The sequence below is a fragment of the Myotis nattereri genome (assembly GCF_964212035.1).
Source record: "Myotis nattereri genome assembly, chromosome: 20".
In the NCBI taxonomy this organism is placed as follows: Eukaryota; Metazoa; Chordata; class Mammalia; order Chiroptera; family Vespertilionidae; genus Myotis; species Myotis nattereri.
The window spans coordinates 6,605,798-6,629,757 of record NC_138096.1 but is presented as its reverse complement, the minus strand read 5'-3'; the positions used below and the strand labels follow the sequence as shown (position 1 = coordinate 6,629,757).

Here is a 23,960-nt window from a genome sequence, read left to right as displayed (position 1 = left end):
AGAGGAAGGGAGAGGGATAGAGAACTAGAAACACCGATGAGAGAGAAACATCGAACAGCTGCCTCCTGCACACCTCCCACGGGGGATGTGCCCGCAACCAAGGTACATGCCCTTGACCGGAACCGAACCTGGGACCTTTCAGTCCACAGGCCGACGCTCTATCCACTGAGCCAAACCGGTTAGGGCTCTCATTGACTTTTAGAGAGAGTGGAAGGGAGGGGCAGAGACAAAGAGAGAGAAACATTGCTTGGTTGCCTCCCACACGGGCCAGGGATCGAACCTGCAACCGAGATACGTGCCCTTGACCGGAATCGAACTTAGGACCCTTCAGTCCGAGGCTCTAGCCACTGAGCCAAATCAGCGAGGGCGTGGACCTATTTCTTGATGATTGCTTTTCTGGTGGAAACACTCAAAGTCTCTCGTGAGGGCATGAAAAGGCCCCCTCTCTCTGCTTGTCTGTTCTTGACCTTGTCTGTCCTGGGCCCCTGTCTCCTCTTGACCTCGGTGCCAGAGGTGTTTCTTTTAAACTGTGCCTCTCATCAGGTCACCTCCCTTCTCAAAAAATCTTCAAAGCTCCCACATGGTGACGGAATAAAATTCGAAATTCTTCAAGGTCATCCATGGTCTAGCCCTACCTTATTCTACCTTTCTTATCTCTATGAGCCAAGCTCCCCACTCCTTAAAAACACCTTGTCTCATGCTTTTTTCATCTCTGGGAATATAATCTTTTCTCTTTAGGTTTCCTGCCTCTTCTCTCTTGTTATTGAAACATGTATCTCCAATAAAACATTTGTATCATTCAAGGCCCAGCTCTCCCCACCTCCTTTGAAACTGACGCTGCCCCCCTCCCCCCCCCCCCCCGCATTCTCATTTAAATGGCCATCTCTCTTCTCTGAACTTGGCTAGAACCTCCCTTTTCACATATGCCCCCTGCCAGTATTATAGTGATTTTTAAATTCATGCCGGTCATTCCTCAGATAATGGATTGGTTGGACAGTAGCAATAGTGAATGACTGGACTAGGCTTAAAAGCTCAGTGTGAACCCATTCATTTGTTCACTCATTGAACAATTCTGTTCAGACACTGGAGCATATAAAACATGGGTAAGATCCTACAACCAGTCCCTTGGTCCCCCCAATACAGCTCTGGGTGCTCACGGAGAGGCGCCAATGGACAGTCCATCACAGACTCCCCCCCACCCCAACCGCCTCCCTGCCTGAGCAGAGAGCGCTATGCAGGCCCCAAACGCGGTTGCTGCTGGGACGGCTCCTTTGGCCCAGGTGGTAAGATCCTGTCATCTGAGATCCTTCATGTTCCTTGAAACCCATTAAAAAAAACACCTGCCCTTTGATCACACCTCCAAAGCCTCATTTTCAGATTCATCTTAGGAAGGCTCTGGAACAAGCCTGCACTAAACCCTCCACAAGTCCGGGTGCACTTGCCGGAGCATTATTTACTGAAACCCCCGTGCAGCGTGCAATCCGCACGCAGAAGTCCCCAAAGCTGGGGGCTGGGGAGATGGAGCAGGAAGATAAACCGGCTTTGATGCCGGTTTCAATGGGTGGTAATTTCTTGCTTCCATGATGCTCCACAAACACAGCTGTCAGGAGTGCACTGTGTAAATCAGATGCTAATTAAATTAAATTCCCACCAGAATTAAGGCAGCAAAGGATTTTGTCTTGTTTTCTTGCAAACTAGGCCTCTCCGCCAAGACAGCTGGAGCGCTGGCATTCAGGTACATGGAAGCAACAGCTGCAGCGAAGAGAAGCGACTGCTTTCAGAGTGGAATTGCCACCGGTGTCAGGAAAATGGCATTTTGGACACCATCAGGGATGTTAAAAATGCGAACAATCCGGTGGAGACAGAGCTGGACTGGGAAAGAGGAGAAGGGTTGTGAGGTCAGTTTTGGCAAAATCATTTTACAGTTCTAAGCCTTATTTTCCTGCTTCCTCCCACCCAGCTCTCTCCCATCCCCCTCCCTTCTCGCCTTCCACTGAATGTTAGCTGAGGGACAACTACTGCCAGGCAGCCTGCTGGGTCGTGGGGACACAAAGATTCAAAAGATACTTCCTGCCCTGGCCGGTTTGGCTCAGTGGATGGAGCATCGGCCTGCGGACTGAAGGGTCCCAGGTTCGATCCCGGTCAAGGGCATGTACCTGGGTTGCGGGCACATCCCCAGTGCGGGGTGTGCGGGAGGCAGCTGATCGATGTTTCTCTCCCATCGATGTTTCTAACTCTCTATCCCTCTCCCCTCCTCTCTGTAAAAAATCAATAAAATATATTTTAAAAAAATACTTCCTGCCCTCTGGATCCTCCTGATCTTTTTGTGTTTTGTTTTGGTGTGTGTGTGTGTGTGTGTGTGTGTGCTTTGTTGTCAATATATTTTCATTGATTTCAGAGAGGAAGGGAAAGGGAGAGAGAAATAGAAACATCAATGATGAGAGAGAATCATGGATCGGCTGCCTCCTGCACACCCCCCACTGGGGATCAAGTCAGCAACCCAGGCATGTGCCCTGACCAGGAATCAAACCGTGACCTCCTGGTTCATAAGTCGATGCTCAACCACTGAGCCACGCCAGCCGAGCCCTCCTGGTATCTTTGGAGAACCAGGAGGTGGGACTCTATGGTCTCAGCACCTTCCATGACTCACAGCTCTGCCATTCCAAATATGAACTTTCATTCAACCAGCGTGCAGGTGATGCCAACTCTGATTTTCAGTGCTCTGTCCCACCTCCCTGCTGAAGAATACACAAGACACAGTTATCTAGCGAAGTGCATACGCTGGATCTCCATGGGAAATGCCTTTCTTTCTCTGGGTCAAGGTTAAAAAAGTTTGAGGAACACTGACCTCTGTCAGGGCACTGAAATGTACAGTGGTTTCCATCCCATGGACACAGCAGGAGTGAATTATGGGGGATAAAATCTTGCTAAAAGATGGGATCATCTGCCGTGTTTCTTCAGGGACATTGTCAAACGTGCTCATAAAGCAAATAGATGGCAGAGGATGTGTAGACTGAGAGGTTTGTGATGAGACAGGGTTTTCCCGGGTAATCACTTCCCTGAACGGTGTATATCATGTGGCAGCTTTTAAAGCTCCGAGAAAACGTGTTCCAGCAGATAGCTTTCCTTCCCTAATCCCACCCATCCCCATGCCATTTGTTACATCACCAGCTATAAATCACGCTCTTCCTCTTCTCGCAAAAGACACCCTCGCTCCATTTCTTGGGCCCCCATGCAATGGCCCGAAAACATATTTCCTACGTCTCGGGAGTGAGGACTGTCCTGGTAGCAGATGATGGAGTTGTGCTGTGAATTATTTAAGGCAGCATCCGTCACGAGTGCCTGACATGAGAATTCAGTGTTTTGGATGGAAGTTCAGAGTCAAAATCCCAAGGAAGGTAAACCCTCAAGAATGAAGTCATTCCTGTGTGTGTTGTCAAATGGACGGCTGGCTAGGTTGTTTCTATAAATCATGCTCCAACACAGGGAAGCCGCAGAATCCTGCAGAGTGCGCAAAAAACAGTTCCTTCGTCTCTTGGCACGTGCCTTTGGATTTTGAAGGATGATGCTTTCGTAACTTCAAAACAGGGTTTCAAGATCTATGCACTCGGGGAGCTCGAAGATGCTGAAGGGAGGACCCATCAGTGTAGCGTGTGGAAGGCCCCATAGAGCCTCATCCCAGAGAAATGGGAACCTGAGTTTTGAGAACTGACTTGTGCCAGGTACCTGGTGGTCTTTCTCTCTTGTCCCAGCTTTTAATTTAGAAATAGATCAAACCTACAGCGAAACGGAAAGAATAGTACAATAAGCATGTATATAGCCTTCATCTATCTTGGTTCACCGACTGTTAACATTTTGCCATGTGATTGCTTTTTCTCATCTATCTATCTATCTATCTATCTATCTATCTATCTATGTGTAGATAGATAGGTATAGATATAGATATAAAAAGATATCTATATCTCCTTATCTACTAATTAAGTTGTAGACATCATGGCAATTTACACTTAAATCCTTCAGCCGCTGTCTCCTAAGAATAAGGATATTCTCCTACCTAATTGTAATATTTAACACATTTAACAGTAACATCTCCCTAACACAGAGCCCAATCTAGATTTTTCCCAGTTGTCCCCACATCTGGTATTCTTGATCCTGTGCCAAGATTCTATTCCTCAGCACCTCCAATTCCCAGAAAAAGCATTTCACTGAAGTTCTCTGTATCCTCCTCACCCCACGGGAGGGATCAAACCCCACAGCCGGGATGATATGTTGCTATTTGACACCCCAATTCCCTGGGAGGAAGTGAGGGACACGCTGGAGAGGGGCCTTCTTCTGGGACAGTGCCCCTCCTTTAACCCTCAGGGATGAGCAGGAGCCTTGAGGTGTGGGATTTTTCTTTCGAAACAAGCCCCTCTATTAAAGATCTGACATGTTTAGGGGTTTGTTTATAGCTAAACCAAGGCCAAGGATGCCCTGCTATGGCATTCAAGGCCCTTCATGAACTGGCTTCCGTTTATCTCTCCAACCTCATCTCCCTCCGCTCCTCCTCCCAACCTACTCCCCAGCCTCTCTAACAAATGAAGTTCCCTCTGACCTCTAGGTTTATTATGCACATGGTTCTTGCGCCCAGAATATGACTTCTCCCGTTACACCCCCAGTCTCCTCTGAGCACCCCTGGCCTCCCAGTCTGCTCCTCCTCTGTCTCCCGGCGGCCCTAACTTCTCCTTCCTGCACCGACACACTCGACTGTAATTGTCTGTTTATCTCTATGGCCCACCCCTCACTGTGGGCAGAGGGCCAGCCCATAGCGAGCGCTCAAGCGGCCTTTAGTACGGGGATTGATTGCATGTTGAGGGGCCGCTCCTTGTTGGGGAATTGGACCCCCTGCAGCCCCTGCATTCCTTCGCTAGGAACCCCTGTTTCATGCTAGGGGCTCAGTGGGTAAGGAGTGTTACATGATGGAATCCGCATCCTCAGGGGGGCATGCTCCAGATAGGGAAGCAAGTCTCACGGGCACGGAAGGCCGGATAGTCATCCAAGAAAACGGGGTGAGAAATGGCTGACAGCGCATTCCAGACCGGATCGTGCATCAGAACCGCCCCAGGGGGCTTGCTAAAAACACAGGTCCCCTATCTCTGCACCCCGAGGTTTTCACCAAAGGTCCAAGGCTCTCTAGATGCAAGGGACCCTAGAGATTCTGAGGTGCTGGGCCATGCCTGACCTTCAGGAACTGCTAAGGGCTCAAACTTCGTAAGATGCAGGGGTGGCAGGGAGGGCCTCCCCACCTTCAGGGCCTTTGTGTGAAGGAGGAGAAGACAGCCGGTGGGAGGGGGCCACCCACGGAGCGTGGCCTGGCGGGTGGAGGCTGCACTTCTACTTCCGTTTGCCCCGTGGCCCGATGCGTGTAGAGGGCACAGCCTGAACACACAGATACAGCAACTCTGCCCGCAGGGAGGAGGAGGAAGGTCACAGGGAGGGATTCGGTGGAGCCTGAAGGAGGCGGGAGGAAGAGAGCCACTGGACTGCAGGTACCATTTCTGCGACCCGGAGCAAAGGGTATCCATCCACGCCAGCAGCCCAGATCCTCCTCCCTACCGAGCCTCAAGCTATACAACAATATTGATCTCAGTTACCAGAGGAGGTCAGGTATAGGAGGGTGTTCTGTACGTTATTAGGTACCATAAAAATATGAGTTATTGTCGTCACTCCCACCAGCAGAACTGGCCTGTTTCTACAGCTTCCCTTCCTCACGTCTGACCGCTGTGAGGACTCACTGAAAACTCCCGTGTTGTTTTTGGAACTGGTCACTAGGTGTAGCTATTTGTTAAGATAACATTGTACTGACTAACCTTTCCCCTGGCTCTGGAATGCTTTTTTTTTTTTTAAATATATTTTATTGATTTTTTACAGAGAGGAAGGGAGAGGGATAGAGAGCTAGAAAATTCAATGAGAGAGAAACATCGATCAGCTGCCTCCTGCACCCCCCCCCCCCCCCCACTGGGGATGTGCCCGCAACCCAGGTACATGCCCTTGACCGGAATCGAACCTAGGACCCTTCAGTCAGCAGGCCGATGCTCTATCCACTGAGCCAAACCAGTCAGGGCTGGAATGCTTTTAAATTTTTTTTTGCAGAGGTACGGAGATTGTTTTTTTCTCTATCTGATTTTAAGAATTACCCATTGAATTTCCCATAATTTACAGTGAGATAATTCAAGGTCAAGTAAGGGAGACAAAAATGTCTTTAGAGTCTACATTTCTTTTTTCTCCTTTCATATCCTTGATTTTTTAAAAAGATATTTTTATTGATTTCAGAGAGCAAGGGAGAGGGAGAGAGAGAGATAGAAACATCAATGATGAGAGAGAATCACTGATCAGCTGCCTCCTACTACACGCCCCCCACTGGGGATCGAGCCCACAACCCGGGCATGTGCCCCTGACCAGAATTGAACCTGGGACCCTTCAGTCCACAGGCCAACGGTCTATCCACTGAGCCAAACCAGTTGGGGTCATGTCCTTGATTTTAACCGTCATCTTTCTCACTGCAATGCCTGCAAGGCAGATCACTCCTCAATCTCTATATATCCTTCATTCAACACATACTTACTGAGCATCATATCCGGGCCAGGCATTGGGTTAGGAGCTGCAGATACAGAGCGAATAAAACAGCGTCACCAATTACCCAGCTTACTCTATCGCGCTTTCTTGGACAACAGACCCACACTACCAACTTCCTGTTGGGAAATGAGCGAAACAAACTCACCTGTCTTTTCTGATTCCTGTTAGGTCTAATCAAATAATCAAATCCATACCGTCTCCCCTGGGAAACTGACCTTTAGGTCATTTTGCAACCGTCATTCCCTTTCGCTTAGACCACATTCCATTTGCTAAGACCATTAACTTTCCCCTCCGGCCTTGCCCAGGATCCGGACCAGTCCAGAGAATTCCCCACTGAAAAAGCCTGCCTAGAGGCCTTTAAAATCTCTGTCTCCCCGTCTCCGGGTGCTGACGCTATTTTGGGGCTCGGCTCACCTCGTTTTCCAGATGACCTAATCCTATGTAATAAAAGGCTAATATGCAAATTGACCGAACAGCAGAACGACCAGTCACTATGACACGCACTGACCACCAGGAGGCAGATGCTCAATGCAGCTGGGCTCATGGCTGCTAGTGCAGTGGCAGTGGCAGGAGCCTCTCCTGCCTCCACGGCAGTCGGACATCCCCTGAGGGCTCCCGGACTGCGAGAGGGCGCAGGCCAGGCTGAGGGACCCCCGTGAGTGCACGAATCTCGTGCACCGGGCCTCTAGTACATTTATAATTCTTTACTACTTTCAGTCCTGTGTGTTCCTCCTTCGGCAACCCTAACATTTCTTCCCACATTGAAGATCTCCTGAGATAGCTAGCATCCATGGAATTCGCCTGCTGAGTTGCTCAAAAGAATACATACTGTGCATTATTACAAAGTTCAAGACCAGGCAAAACCAGTTTCTAGTTATTGTGAGGATGAAACGAGTAGACACGTGCAAAGCCCTTGGAACAGTGGGTGAATTGAAACTAATCAATACATGTGAGCCACTTTTATTATGATAGAGGGCAGTAACAAAAACCTCTCTGAGATAAATTGTACTCATTAAACGGTCTTAATTGAAGAGTCTTTAGGTGCCCCGAGGAAAGAATGACAAATGAGCCTCCACGAAGGTAACTACTCGAGACGTGGAGAGCCGGGACTGCCGGCAGAGGTGGCATTGGCAGTGAAATGAGGCTCATGGAAGTGCAGGCGGCAGAGAAGGTCGGGCAATGAAGATGGAGAGGAATCATCGCCTGGTTCCAGGAAGCGGGGTGCTGGGGGTGTCTAGGAAGTTTATTTCTGAGAGAAGAATGGGAGGGTGGGAGAAGCAGGAAAGCATGTGTAGTAGAAGCTCCAGAGAGGGACTTAGGGGGCACCCCCACATTAGATAGCTCCATCAGCCTTCCTCAAGCCACCCCAAATATGGACACTAGGGCCAGCACTTATTTTTTAATGCTGTTGAGAGGCAAGGCCAATAGTATATATTATTTTTTTTTTATTGATTTTTACAGAGAGAGGAAGGGGGGGGGGAGAGAGAGAGAGAGAGAGAGAGAGACATTGTGAGAGCGAAACATCGAATGGCTGCCTCCTGCATGTGCCCCAACCAGGGACTGAACCCACAACCCAGGCATGTGCCCTGACCCGGAATAAAACCTGCAACTTTTTGGTGCACGGGACATCCAACCAACCGAGCCACACCGGCCAGGGCTGGGCCAGCACTTTTTATAGTTTAAGAAAAACTACAGGTTTGCTTTGGAAGCAGTTTCAGGAAAAGTTCCTCGCCCCATTGTAACCAGATCACTGTCAGGGTATCCCTCCTTTATAGGGGATCTGGAGCAGCCCTGGGGTCCTTGCTCCCTAAGGCATCCGCCCACACCCTCATTCTCCCTGAGATGCTCTGTGAGGCTGATGGGATGGACAGGACTCCAGCCCTTCATGTGGTTCCAGAGGTATGGCCCACAGCTGGCTGCCCCCCCGGTCCTCAGTCTGGCCGTGTACGGAGACCACAGATACGCTGTCATGTTCCGGTCCCTTCATGATCTCCGGTAAGGATGTACGCACGCTCAGAAGTGTTGAATATAAAAAATACCATTTAAAAAAAAAAAGTTGGATCTTTACTTTCTACTTATTGGTCTCTCCACCTACTCTCCTTTCACTCAGGGATTTTTAGATTCAAAGCAATTGAAATAGTGGTTGGGCAGATTATAATAGATATTATCAGGAAGGCTTTAAAAGTGCCTTTTAAAGTACTATAGTCCTTATACTTCCGTTTCAATATGTAAGTGTAAAAATATCTCCATAGCGTGCTCATGCACTTAAACTGTCATTGTCAACTTAATGGACAATCATCATCCCACAGTAATTTTAATCCGCAGTAATTATAATGGCACCATTAAGTTCTTTTCAAGGTCTGTTCTACATGAGAATGAGTGTAACTCGATCATACTTCAACGACCTGGGTCATTACATGACTGCACTCTGAAACTCCTCATAACTGGTGGCAGCACCAGGGATATTTAACAAATACGATTTGATTTTCTTATTCTCCATCATGTTTCCTTCTTCCTCATCTTTTTTTTTTTTTTAAAGAAGAATGATACGGTAAAGGTGTGGGCATGGAGAAGGAAGTAGAAACTATGCATTAAATTTTTCAAAAGAAAGGACTAATTCAAAGTATGTTTTGATAATAGAAAAATGGAGCCTTAGAAAAAGTTGGGTTGGCATTCCTCTAGCTAAAATAAGAAAGGTCTGAATCTTTCTCTCTGTAGATCCTGTTTCAAGATATCCCTTGTTAAGCTAATTTTGTATTTTATTTTCATAGATGTTATATATATTTTTAAATATATTTTTATTGATTTCAGAGAGGAAGGGAGAGGGATAGAGAGATGGGAACATCAATGATGAGAGAGAATCATTGATGGCTGCCTCCTGCACGCCCCCCCCCCCCCACTGGGGATGGAGCCCGCAACCCAGGCATGTGCCCTTGACCGGAATCAAACCTGGGGACCCTTCAGTCTGCAGGCCGACGCTCCATCCACTGAGCCAAACCAGCTAGGGCAGATATTATATTTTTAAGAAAAAGTTATTATTGGCCGTGATACATTGATTTAAGCCACTGTGGGGTGAACTCTTTCGAAAGCCCAGAGCAGATGGCTCTCAGTGTCTTGAAGGGCCTGTGGGTGCCTGGAATTCTGGGAGAATCCAGAGGGGGAATCCAGCTTTTTAGAGAAAGGGTTGCTTTCTAAGGTGTAGGAAGGGTTGTTATCAACCTTCGCCATTGAAATCGCTTTGGTATCTTAAACAAAAAAAAAGCAAGAAAGTTTATCTTTTTCTTAAGTCTATGAGTAAACAGGAAAAGGAAGGTAAAAACCAAGTTAGCTAGGGAACCCAATCGTGTCTGTTTCAGGCGGATTTGGCCAAGACAGTTCATTGTTTTTGTTAACTTAAAAAAAATGACATTTCACATCATGAATGAATGATTTTAATATCTGAAACATATATGTACTTGCATTGTTTGGGACATATTCATACTAAAACATAACCTGAAAATTCAAATTTAACTGGGCATCCTGTATTTTGTCTGGCAGTTCTATGTGCAGGCTATCTTTATGGGCCTTGGGCATTTGAAAGGTGGAGAAGGCCCATCTCAAGACAAAAAATACAGAGTAATCAGAAATAACTCTCTATGATCCTGTCATGTCTATTCAAGGCAGTTATAACCAACCTGCATTGTACTGTTTGATTTTAAAAATTTTTAAGGGAATGCTATAAAAAAGTGACTTCTTACCAACTAACCAGGATCTTATGTAGAAAAGGCATATTCCTCTCTAAGATATACATTGTTTTTATAATTGTATATTTGTATATTAGGTTTGGCCTCAACCTTCCCAGCCTGTAGTTCATGTCTTCTTAGGACAGAAGTTTGTGTCCTTGAGACTCAGAGCTGCAAATTCATTCTCTTACTCCCCTAACGATGAGATTTTCAAGTTAGGAGTAGAGCTGCCTGTCTATTTCAGTTGTCAAAACATGGAGCGAAATTTTTATTGAACGGAAAACGCTTGTTTTACTAGTCAGGTTGGAATTTAGCAGGTGAAGCTGGGGCAGGAGCAATTCTGCTTAGTTTGATTTTGCTGAGACGCCAACAAAACGAGGCTTTTGCGTCCGTCAGACACATGGAATGCTCATTGTTTTTGCAGAAAGACAAGGACTGGAGTTTTATGTTATTAACTTGTGTACAAGTCCTTGGGCACTCACGCACCCAAACTTCCAGTTAGTGAGTCTCATGCCAAGTTTCCCTGCTGTGTTTCTCGTTTACATACGGAATGTCCATTGGGGTAGGCCTTAAAGAGGCCTCAAGTCGAAATATTTGATTGTGAAACAATGTGTTCCTGTGGAAACCATGTTACCATCTGCGTTACACGGGAGAAAAGAGGTGAATAAGGTCCCATTTTAGTTCTATTTATACATATGTTTACTTCCAGAGGGTTTGAATCTGGGTTGACAATGTTTTTATGGGATATACAAACCTATAACATTAGACTTAGGGAAGGGGGAAATAGGAAGTTATTGTTTAATGGGGGTGGAGTTTCAGTTTGGAGGGTGAAAAAGTTCCCAACGTTATGAATACACTTCATGCCACCAAAGGCACTTACTGAGACATGTCTAAAATGGTCGATTTTATGTTTTATATATCTGGCTACAATAAAAAATAGATCAACATAGCAAAAGTTTTGTTTTTAGATACTTCAGTTACATTGAAACATTTCTTGGGAAGCCCTCCTGTTAGGAAGGAAACACCACCCTAAATGTAATCAGAGTGATTTTTCACTTTAGTCTAAAGGGAATTTTGGAATCACAGAAGATTGAGGGCTTCATAGAAGATTCCTGGCCATTAGGACTCTTCAGCAGAGGTGGGAATTATTACTTCTCAACTAGTTGATCTTAATTGTCACTCAATTCACAATCTTTGATGTAATTTTCCAGCAAACTCTTAATATTCCAGGGAACATGCTGTTGTGATTTATCCAACTATAGACTAGTTTATTTGGCCACAAATGACTAAAGCATTTGTCATGCAAATGGGAGAGAGATTGTTTCAGCTAGAACTGCTGATGATGTTTTTCTTTTTTAAAAAGGAAAAAAGGGGGCTAGGTGTGCAAGAAGGTATTTATTAAACACTAGTAACAAGCAAGGAACTAGCAATAACGCTAACAGTATTCATTACTGTAGTTGACAATGAACTTGGCCCATTTCATGGTTCTCTGGGGCTTCAGCTGGCATCTCAGGGGACTGGGGGTGATTTGCCCAATTGGCAACTTGAGGGGTCTGCGCCTTGGTGGGTCCTGCTTTTATAGGGTTGTAGTAGGTATCCATTGCTTTTGCATATACATGGGTATGGCGGTTTGAGAATTCACCCTCAAGGGTAAAATGTTCTATCCATGATCTTTCCAGTTCTTATTTTTCTTTAACGACTAGGTCAGTCACCCTCGTCAACCCATAACTCACTGTTCCCCTAGAGAACACCCCTCCTCTTTCCTGTTGCATGGAGTCTGGAGTCCAAATTCCTTGATCTAATGCTCAACAGTCTTCCTGATCTGGCCCTGCCTCCTCTCGCTGTGCTTGCTCTTGCCTCTATGACCTCAGGCCTTGCTAAATGAACTGTGTATGTCCCTCCAGCTCCCTGATCCAGCCAAGCTCGCGCTCTCTGGCAGCCTTCTCCTCTACATGCCCCTTCCCACCTTGTGTGACCTTTAACTCATTCATTGTGTTGGTTTCCACTGAAGAGGGTATCCCTTGAGGGTCTTTCTCTGCCCAGTTCCCTACACCCCACTGTTTCCTATAGCACTACTATAGTTCCTTTAATGCTTGATGTTTCCATTGCCCCCGTTTGTTCATCCATGCATCTGTCCGTGTACTACACCAAGCTTCCTGAGGAACAGGCCACTGTTGGGACTTATTCTGTGCCTAGTTCACTGCCCTGAGCACCTCCCTCACTCCATAACATAGGGGCTCTCCTCTGTTTTGGTTGTTAGATGAGTGATAATATAAGTAGGTGACAAAAACTTGAATTAAGGAATGAAGCAAGACCACCTTGTATTGTGATGTCTGTATCACACTTGCACTCCGTAGTGGTGTGATTAACCTCTGTTTAAATGTCAGCTTCCAGCCCGGCCAGCGTGGCTCAGTGGTTGAGCATAGACCTATGCACCAGGAGATCACAGTAGGACTCCAGGTCAGGGTTCGATCCCCGATGTGGGGCGTGCAGGAGGCAGGCAATCAATGATTCTCATCATTGATGTTTCTCTCTCTCTCCCTTCCTCTCTGAAATCAATATATATATATTTTAAAAAATAGTCAGCTTCCTCCTAGATTGGAGGGCAGGGCCAGTGTCTTAGCCATCCTGCTCTCCACAGGGCGCGAGCAGGGCAGACGCCTGGTCCAGTGATTGCACAGGGCAGACCCATCCCTGGGAAGAGAGGAGCGCACGGAATACGCACATAGGTGCTGCCCCGAGCCACGGGAGGGCGGGACTTCCGGTCCCCTTCGCCAAGCCTTCCGGCGCGAGGCGGAAGCCGGGCTCGGTCCGGGTCGGAGCCGGAGCGCCCGGCGCTGCGTCCTCCGTGGACGCTTCCCGCCCCGCAGCCGCCGCGTGCCGCGGAGGGGAGACCGGGTAGGGACGGCGGCGTCGGGGGTCCCCGCGCGGGGGAGGGAGCCTCCGGCCTCCGGGTTTGAGGGAGGGGACCGTGACGGGGGACAGGAACGGGGGAGCCCGCGGGGTAGCGGGCAGGGGCTGGGGAGGGAGGCGCCGGGAGCCTGGGCGGGGAGGCCGGGGGCGGGGAGCGCGGAGGGGTAGGGGACCGGGCGGGGATGCGGGGGGCGGGAGTGCGGTGACCGGGCGGGGATGCGGCTGGGGGGACAGCGTCCCGCGTGGGGGAGTGTCCCGGACTCGGTGACCGCGAGGGCGGCGCGCGGTGGCCCAGGTGGGCTCGCAGGCGCGGGATGGAGAGGCGGGTCCGCCTTGCGCGGGGCGCGCACGGGAGGGCGGCCGACCTAACGGGTCGGAAAGACGGCCGGCCGGGCACCTCCGAGTCTCGGCGGCTGAGCTCGCATCGCTGCATTTTCAGTGCATGCTGTGTGTGTGTGTGTGTGTGTGTGTGTGTGTGTGTGTGTGTGTGTACAGTTTGCATTCCTCGGGAAGCTGGCACCCTCCTTCATTCAGGTGCCAACTGAAGCTGCGTGTCTTTGTCAGACAGATACAGCTCTTGCAAGTCCTTTCATCCCGGCAAGCCCACCGGAGCTCTCCTTTGGAGTCTTGTCTGCCCTGCAGAGCGTGTGGGCTGTCTTGCCTCCTTTGTTGTGGAAATGAACTTTTAAGTGCATGTAGAATTGGGGCGATAATTGCATGGGAAACCCAGCTGTCAAACCGTTCGCAGTTAACAATTCATTATTTTTCTGCCTGACTCTCTCACACAGAATACTAAAAGTTGTCCTGTTGGGTTTAGTTTTAGATTAGGGTGCAATTACTAAACTACTAAGAACTTACTGTTGCTTTTGATTTCTGCTACAAGGAAATAAATCTCTTTGCCACGGGGCAGTATTTAAAAAAGGTATATTGGTAGCCCAAGATTTGTTGTTATATACACGTGGACACGTTTAGTTTTCCTTAATGGGCTTGTTTTTTTTAATCATTACCGGAGATAATTATAATTATCGTCTACATTATATTTATGTTTTATTGGCTGCAATTAATACGCATTTCCTAATCTACATCATACAGTGTCTTACTTCACTGTGATGACAAGGCTCTCTCAGCTTCAAGTAGATGGTAAGTGAATTGTTTGCCACAAACTGAGCAAGAGAGCCAGGGAGAGCCGTAGCGTTGTCATTGGTGGAGAGTGATACCAGGTGATTGTTTGGCTTCTTCCCAGAGTTTCATATTTCAAGTGTTAAACTTGATTATTTTTAAAATTACTGTATTAGTACAGCTAATTTTTAGATCTGATTTGGTCCTCTGACTTGCACTGATTCACATCAACTAGAATATTTTCTGTTTATTGGTGCCATGGTGTCTTGCTAGCTTATACATTCTTTTCCCCCAGCTTTTGGAGGTATAATTGACAAATAATAATTGTATATATTTAAGGTATAGAATGTGATGATTTGATATACATATAAATTTTGAAATGATGACCACTGTCAAGCTAATCAACAGATCATAACCTCATGTTGTTACCATTTTATTTCTTTTTTTGTGTGGTGAGAACACTTAGGATCTACTTTCTTCCAGATTTCAGATGTGTACAGTATTATTAGCTGTAGCTTATAAACTCTTGAGAAAAATATCTGTGCTTGAGTTTCTTATAAATTCTTAAAGCTTGTGTTGAGTCAGGGCTGCCTTTGGATTGATTGTAGCTAAGTTGCTAATGCTTTTTGTCGGGCTTAATGCTCCTTGTAGGGCTTACCGGCAGATCATCTCCAGATCCTTCTATACAGAGTTTTCTGCAGAAAAGGGTGATCAGTGATGGTTCTCTGGCCCTGGTGCGCTCACTCCCTGGGAGACCCAAGAATTACCTACAGGCTTTCCCCATGTTTGTAGTGGGTTTTCCACTCCCTACCACTCACTTTTGCATGCATGTCTCTGAAGGACAGAAAAACACAAATCATTGGACTTACGTTCTAACATACCTGCCTCCCTCCTAGCCCTCACAATGAAATGTCACACTCACGTGTGGAATAGTTGAAAACTTGCTTGAAAGAAAGTATCTGGGACCCGCCATTTCTTAAGTTTATGATTTTGCTTTGGAGTTTAGCCTTTGAACTGTATATGAACTCTCATCCATACTCTAAGGACTTTTAAAAACTGCCAAGAACTATAAAAAAGTAAAAAAAAAAAAAAAAAAAAAGACCTCTAGAGGGAAAACGATCATTAATGTTCTTGGAAACTAGGCTTGCCAATGGCCTTAGTCCATTGTTATTATTATATAGATGTATAATTATGTATAGATTATATATAGACAGACATAGATTGTATGCAGAGATTATTTCCATTTTTAGCCAATGTCAGACCTTTAAAACCCAAACTAATAGACGCAGTTTTACAGCCTTGGTTCAGATCTTAGTTCTTCATCTCCATCTTTTTAAAGTTAAAATTGCCAGTAGCGAAGTCTAGCTGAGAAGAAAGCGTCTGTTAGTTGGTGAGATGAATGCTGTGTTTCTTGGCTAATGAATGGGAAGTTAGACCTGCAGGCACTGGGTTTTCATTCCGTTAGCACCATCCTGGTAGAGGAATAGAAGGAGCCCTACACGGAGTGCTGGGATACCTGGGTTCTAGAAGCAGCTGTGCTGCTAATGGGCCATGTGATTGGATGAGGTGTTTGGCCCCTGAGTCTCAGCAACTGCCTGTGAAAAGGACTGGATTCTACCAGTGTGCTGATTTCCCCCATTGCCATGGCAGTAGTATTCCTCTCTGCAGCTGCTGCTTAATTCCTAGCTGTGGGAAGTCTTTTCCTAGGCTAAGCATGGCTCACTCATGGCCCCCAGGGCCCCTTTCAGCTCTGATAGTCTAGAACTGTGCCGTCCAGCACAGCAGTCCCTTGCCCACAAAGCCGAGATACGACCAGCCCTTTACACAAAAAGTTTACAGTTACCTGGGATCACTAATACTTTTTAAAAAAAGATTTTTTAAAAAAATATATTTTTATTGATTTTTTACAGAGAGGAAGGGAGAGGGACAGAGAGTTAGAAACATCAATGAGAGAGAAACATCGACCAGCTGCCTCCAGCACACCCCCCGCCAGGGATGTGCCCGCAACCAAGGTACATGCCCTTGACCGGAATCGAACCCAGGACCCTTCAGTCCGCAGGCCGACGCTCTATCCACTGAGCTAAACCGGTCTTGGCTAAAAAAAGATTTTTAATTGATTTTTAGAGGGAGAGGGAGAGAGAGAAACATCGATGTGAGAGCAAAACATCAATAGGCTGCCTCCTGCATGCCCCCCACAGGGGATCGAGCTGTAACCCGGACATGTGCCCTGACCAGGAGTCGAACTGACAACGTTTTTGGTACACAGGATGATGCTCAACCAACTGAGCCACACCAGCCAGGGCAGTAGTACTTTTTGAATGGAACCACAGTGTGATTTTAAGAAATTGGCTCATGAAATCGTGGGGATTGGCAAGCCCATCATTTGCAGGGCAGGCCAGTAGGCTGGAAGGTCAGGTAAGGGTTTTGCTGCGGTCTTGAGGTAGAATTCCTTCTTTGGGAAATCTTGGATTTTGTGCTTTTGGTCTACAACTCATTAAATGAGCCTCCCCCTCCCACACACACACACATTCAAGGGTAATCTTTACTTAAAGTCAACTTACTGTACATTAACCACAAAATACCTTTACTGCAACCCCTAGATTAATGTTTGATTAAATAACTGGGTATTATAACCTAGCCAAGTCAACGCGTAAGACTATCCACAGTTAGTATTTAAAACACATTTGGTATATTAAATAACCGTCTATATAAAATATTGCGTAGAGATTAGCAAATAGGCGAGTATGTGTATTCATCATCTTTAAGGGATTACCTGGGTTTTTCATTCACGTATCAAAGAGTAGAAAATGGACAATTTAATGAACCTTGTCACCCTCTGAAGCTTAAAAGTTAGCTTCTTTTTTATCTGTCATACATTATTTTTTTAACTTCAGATGCCCTAGGTCATTTTAAAATGGTATAATGATTTTTGTTCTTATAAATTAATGCTCTTGCTAATCTTTTTGCATAAAACATTCTTGGAGCTGGGGGTTAGTTTACTCATGCCCATCGTTTATGGTGGAGAAACTGGTCCCAGAGGGTGGAGTGATTGGCTCGGGTAATGCCAGCGAGCGGAAGGACCAGGAGTGGAAGCCAGATCTGGATTCCGAGCCAGCGGGCCTTCTGCTACAAGAGGGACTACAGTTACGTGAAGTGAGTCAATGGCAGGCTTTCTGGAGAGAGGGTCATTTTGAGTTTCTACTGAAGGGATTGAGTATGAATTGATAGTTAAGAGAATGGAGGGGTATTCAGGCCATTTGGTGATAGGGCGGGGGGTGGGGGTGGGCAGAGAGAAGTGGGTATGCCATAGGTATTTCCAAGTGGACAGCATATCCTATTGAGGGCACATGTGACATGTGGTACCCGGGGGGCTTGAAGAGATCTTACATGTCAGTACAAGCGAGCCATGGGATGATTCACAGGGGATATTCCAAAGGAACGTAAGTAGAGAGAATGCATGGACCGAGACAGGGGACCGAGAGAGCTTGCTTGCTGGAGGAGTTGAGAAGAAGGGAACCTGCTGTGTCGGAAGCCAAGTCCTCCCAGTAAGCACAGGCCCGATTCGGGAAACCTAGAGGGGACCCGAGGATTCTGTGGGGCACTGAGAAAACAGTGTAGGGCAGTGATGGCGAGCCTATGACACGTGTCAGAGGTGACACGCGAACTCATTTTTTTGGTTGGTTTTTCTTTGTTAAATGGCATTTAAATTTAAATATATAAAATAAATATCAAAAATATAAATCTCTGTTTTACTATGGTTGCAAAGATCAAAAAATGTCTATATGTGACACGGCACCAGAGTGAAGTTAGGGTTTTTCAAAATGCTGACACGCTGAGCTCAAAAGGTTCGCCATCGCTGGTGTGGGAGGTAAATGGAGCCTTTAGAAGGTTGCCAGGTTTTTGGCATGATCTGAGTTTACTTCCTTACCTGCAAAATAAGCACAATGATGCCCACCGCATGCAGTTGTTCTAGAAGTGTTTTATGGTCCATTTGTTGCACTTTAAACTTCTATGAAATGCGATCAGTGTATCAGTGAATGTTTTTCCAAGGTACCAGAATTAACGTCGCATCGAAAGTAGTCGATGCTGTGACATTTGCTGCGTGGATCACAGCAATAACAGAGAGGTGGCGGCGGACAGAGGGGGCTACTCACATAAAAATTCATTTCTTTTGGAATTCGAAGCAGGAACTTTCCTCATATTACAGGCTGCTGCAGGGCAGGGCTAGAATCCAAGCTTTGATTAAAAGCACCCAAACTCTCTCTTTTCTTTACAACCACAGTTATTGCCGGCTGAAAAGTATAATGGAGAGTAATGATGAATGCATTTCCATCTGCTGCAAAAAAAAATTTTTTTAGGCCGTTTCATTCTTTTACACCTAGATAAAAAGGCCGCTTTGAAATGAAGAGTAAATTAGTGGCTGCCAAATAAGTGGTTATTAGATTCCTGCTCTGGAAACCTGTTTAGGTGATACTGACGGGGGCAGCTGCCAGTTAACAGTTCCGTCTGAAATACTTTCTCCCTGGGGGTGGGGGTGGTGGAATTCAAGCACTTAGAGACTTTCTTTCCTTTTCATCCCCAACTTGTGGGTTTCAGATAGAGGTGTTACTTTCCCTGAGACACTCAGGTTTTCTCGGGCTGTCAAGGCCAAATGCAAACCAAACTTTTGGAATGATCTGCAGTAGATCCTTTCATTCATTGAGCTGGTTGGAATAGGCCGTGGCTCTTGTGGCCTCCTTGCCTGCTGTGGGAGGGGCTGTGGAATTGCTGTGCCTCCCCCATAGGTGATGGGTCTTGATGCATTTTTACTTTAGTATGGTTTCATTACGGCTACCCCGCAAGATCACGTCAGCAGCAGTATATTATAGAAAAAATTTAATCAGTCCCTTAATACTGTAACCTAATTATTAGTAATTAGAACTCTGGGCTCCAGTGAGCAGATTAGTACTTTTCAAGGATTTTTAAATTTGTGTTTGTTTGGTATGGGATCAGGTTATTGTATTTGCTGACTGTTGATGGGCATTAGGGTTATGTACTCCCATCAGGGAGTGAGGCACTAAAATATAATTTAACCTCAGTGCAAGGCGCTTTTTTGTTATTCGTTGTTGTTAATCCTCACCGGAGGATATTTTTTCATTGATTTTTAGAGAGAGTATAAGGGGGGTGGGATGGGAGAGACAGAGAGATAAACATCGATGTGAGAGAGACACACTGATTGGTTGCTCCCACCCGTGCCCTAACCAATACCAGGGATCAAGCCTGCAACCGAGGTACGTGCTCTTGACCGGAATCGAACCCAGGACCCTTCAGGCCACCGGCTGATGCTCTATCCCCTGAGCCAGACCAGGGCCAAGATGCTTTTTGACACTTCTGCTACTGTGGTGTTATAAAACAATTTTAGAAAGGGGATAATAATTCCATGCTGGCTGGCACGTATTAAATACTTACTGTGTGCCAGTTACTGCGCTAAGTGCTTCACGTCTGTTCTATCTAATTTAATCCTCACTGTAATCCTATTAAGGGCCATTATTACGCCAACTTCACAGACATAGAAACTGAGGTAGATGGAGGCTAAATAACTTGGCCAAATGAATAGTAATTGGAGCTGGGATTTGCATCCAGGCGACCTGACTTGAGGGCCAGGGCCCTTGCCTGCTCTGCTGTACGTCAAGCTGATGCCTCTGCTTCAGACATAAGGCAGCTCTGTGTAAGGTTTCCACTCATAAAGTTCCCCCTGTCGTTTCCCATTAGGGGCTGTGTACACAGGCCGAGTTTCCATTTCTCTTCTAATAAAACTTCATCTTTCGGTTCAGTGGTTGCCCATTGGTTTCTTGCAAAACATTCTCAGCGTCTAGGTTTTTGTCCCAGGTGAGAGGATGGGGTCAGTTGGCTGACGCTTTGGCATCTGTGCTTGCAGGTTGGCGTGGTCAGAGCTTTGTTCTCGTAGAAATGAGCAGTCAAAGCAGTCTTTCCGTTGGGTTATAGTATAATTTGAACTCTATTTTAGACACATATGGAAATTAATTTTTATTTGATAAAATATGCAGATGGAGACATTCTGAAAGCAAAGGGTGGGGGGAGGGTATGGATCATCCATATGTGGGTTGTTGAATTCAAAGTTTCTTACCTTTTTCCTCCTTAGCGCTAACCTTGGAATAGTATTATTTGGAAATGCTTGACTTTCTAAACTTTAACTGAACACTTTAGGTTTGGGAGCACAATTCCTAAACCCATGACATAACCTTCACACAGCATGATTTGATTTGATTTGTACTTTGGGATTACACACTCGTTCCTAATTTTCACAGGTTTGAATTAACTGAAGTGAGTTGCACATCTTTGAGGTGACATAATTCATAGTCTTTTTCTTTTTCTCCCAGAAAGTTTGGGGTTGGAGGGATAGGCAGCTATCTAATAAAGCAGCAACCGAGTTTTCTTTTGTTTTTAAATATGCTTTTATTGATTTTAGAGAGAGAGGGAGGGAGAGAGAGGGGGGACAGAGAGAGAGGGGGGAGAGAGAGAGAGAGAGAGAGAGAGAGAGAGAGAGAGAGAGAGAGACATTGAATGATTGCTTCCTACCTGCCCCCTACTGGGGATCAAGCCTTAACCCAGGCATGTGCCCTGACCTGGAATTGAATTAGTGACCTCTTGGTGCCCGGGATGACACAGCCACACCAACCAAGGCACAGTTGGATTTTCTTTATCTTACATGAAGTGTTAACCTCTACATTTTGCTGTGGAAGGGGCCTTGACTTTAGATTGAATTTAATCTGAAAACCTAAGCACACATAGGCACACTTTTGAAATAGTAATGAGCTTTAGGTACTACACGTAATACAATTTCACACGGAAGCTTTTTAGTCCTGAATAAGGGAGGGATATATAGAAAGCCAAGGAGACGAGGATGGTTGAATTCTATGTAATAGTTGTGGTAGTCCTGATTGAAATAGTCTAATTCAGCAATCTAAAGCAATGCCTGCTGCTCAGCGAACACTTCACTGTCATGAAAAGAAGCGGAAGGAAATGGTATTTTGCAGATCGTGTGCCAGGCGCTGTGCTAAGATCCTGGCTTGCATGTGAAGATCCTGGGCTCACCATCTCTTTTTTATTAAGACGAGGAAACTGATATTTCCTCATCTTTAAAAGCAATGGGAAAATATATCCTCGGCTGAGGATTAAAAAAAAAAGTGATGGTAAACCTTCTTTAGGCTATATTTGTAAGGATATAGGTTATAGAAACATAAACACTGTTACGAGTAGAAGTTCATGCAAATTTGTCAATAGCCTTGACACTCATGATATGTTCAGCATCATGTTATCAGCCCTATTCCAGTTATGTTAAGATATCGTATGTAACTGAAATAAGCAAATTTTCCTGTCCATTACGTTATAATGACCTCTTATGGGATCTCTAACCATAGCCATTTAAAAGTCTTTTGTCATTCACAGACAGTTGTTTTTCACTCCTAATCCTTTTCCAAAAGTGTTTACAATCAGCTTGAGGCGAGAATGTTCAGTGAAGCCATCACTTGAGACCGTGCCAATGGACTGAGTAATTTTCTAAACTAATGAAGAAGTTGATAGATTCATAGAACTGCTCACCCAAGATCAAACAGAACAAGAATTAATTACATGAACTGATGAGGATGATTGTAATTTTTAATGACTTTTTGTTTGAAACGTTGTTGGTTCTTTAATATTTTGTTTTTCTCTTTTCTCTTAAGCTATCTATAATTTCCAGCAGTTTGGTAAAGTGTACCTTTGTGAACAAAGATGAAACAATTTTCTCCCTACGTGATCCCTCCAGAATTCAGAAAATCTTATTGAGTAATTTTAGCTTCATGGCAATATAGCTATTTTCATAAGTCGAACAAGAATCTGTTTTCTGCCTTAGCCAGTTAGGCACAGTGGATAGAGTGTTGGCTTGTGGACCGAAGGGTCCTGTGTTCGGTTGCAGGGCACATACCTTGGTTGCAGGCTGGATCCCTGGCCTGGTCAGGGTGGGTGCGGGAAGCAATCAGTTGATGTGTCTCTCTCACATCAATGCTTCTTTCTCTCAGTCTCTCCCTCTCCCTTTCACTCTCTCTAAAAATCAATGGAAAAAATATCCTCAGGTGAGGATAAAAAAATTAGGCTCAAAAAGCGTTTTGATATGAGTTTTCCTCATGTGTCTTTTGATGCATTTTTAAGTGAAAAATCATGCATGATAAAAATAATATGTGTACTGTATTTTACTTATTCTTCTTGTTTAAAGTATATATTAGGAGGGCATCTAGAATAGAAAATTAACTTGAAGGCATGTTTTCTATATTTTTTCTTTGATGTAATCTTGTAATATGATTATCTACATATGATGTGATTTCCTTTGCTCACTAGATAAACACTGTTAAAAATAATATTTTAATTGAAAAGGCGCTTCACCCATCTGTTTTGTAATGTGTTGAGGTTAATGCTTTATCAAGTTATTCAGTCTGTAGCCGGCGGCCTTAATGTCGTGGTTCTTGGCAGTGGTTGTCAATGAGCTCTAATGGAGGAGATGAGCATTTGAGGGGAAACAGTCACTGGCTTTGTGAGCGGTGATGTTGAGCAATGACTAAGTACATTCATGTGCACGGCCAATGTAAACTCCAGACAGATTGCCCAGCCTTTTCCTCAAGTGGGTCATGTGAGTCGGTGTTTATCACCGACCTGAATAGCTTCAAGTCTTACAAACCACAAAACTTGACCATGAAACCAAGCAGCTGTTTCAAAGGACTCTTTGCAAGCAGATTTTATTTTTTATTTTTGGGGTCACTGCCATGAAAAGAAGATTGTGCAATGTGTGTATGCTCATTGGAGCTTCCCTCCCCCCTCCCTTCCTTTCTTCCTCCCTTTGGCCCCTTTAAATCAGATTTCGTGCAGAGCTTTCTGCAGCACATTTGGTTGGTCCTCTCCACACGGTGCCTTCCATCGGCACAGTTGGCTTTGTGCTAAGGCTCATGGGCCATTGCATTGGAAAAAGTCAAATAGTGTGCTGGGTACTTGGTCTCTGTCTTTCGGAAATGACCGTAGGTGATATTGTAACCTCTGTTTTATTTAGATCTGCTCACTGCTTTGGTCGTAGGGCTAGTGGGGAAGGAGCCTAATCCCTAAAGAACAGTATCTACGTTTTCAAAGAGCCTGCAAAGGTGGTTAAGTGGCACCTATGACTGATGGGTCTCTGGGATTTAGATGCCTGCGTTGTTTTCAACATAATGTTACTATTGAAATTATTCCTGGGTCCTATCTTTCTTTTGCAGGATGTGTGTACATCTTAGTTGTATAGAACCTTTAATATGCTGACTTCCAATTGCAGCGGTTCTCAACCTGTGGGTCGCGACCCCTTTGGCGGTCGAACGACCCTTTCACAGGGGTCGCCTAAGACCATCCTGCATATCAGATATTTACATTACTATTCATAACAGTAGCAACATTACAGTTATGAAGTAGAAATGAAAATAATTTTATGGTTGGGGGTCACAACATGAGGAACTGTATTTAAAGGGCCAGAAGGTTGAGAACCACTGCTAATGTGAGGTGCTTCTCCGATGATTTTCTTAAAAACTGGGATGT

The 23,960-nt window shown here is 45.4% G+C and overlaps 1 protein-coding gene across 1 annotated transcript in view; it reads left to right on the top strand.

Annotated features, from left to right (window-relative positions):
- The first annotated feature begins 13,127 nt into the window (after positions 1 to 13,127).
- DISP1 (dispatched RND transporter family member 1) overlaps positions 13,128 to 23,960 on the top strand; it is a 118,425-nt gene continuing 107,592 nt past the window's right edge. Inside the window, exon 1 of the mRNA XM_081114370.1 lies at positions 13,128 to 13,235. The gene's annotated coding sequence lies outside the window, so the exon portion shown is untranslated. The remainder of the gene's footprint in view (positions 13,236 to 23,960) is intronic.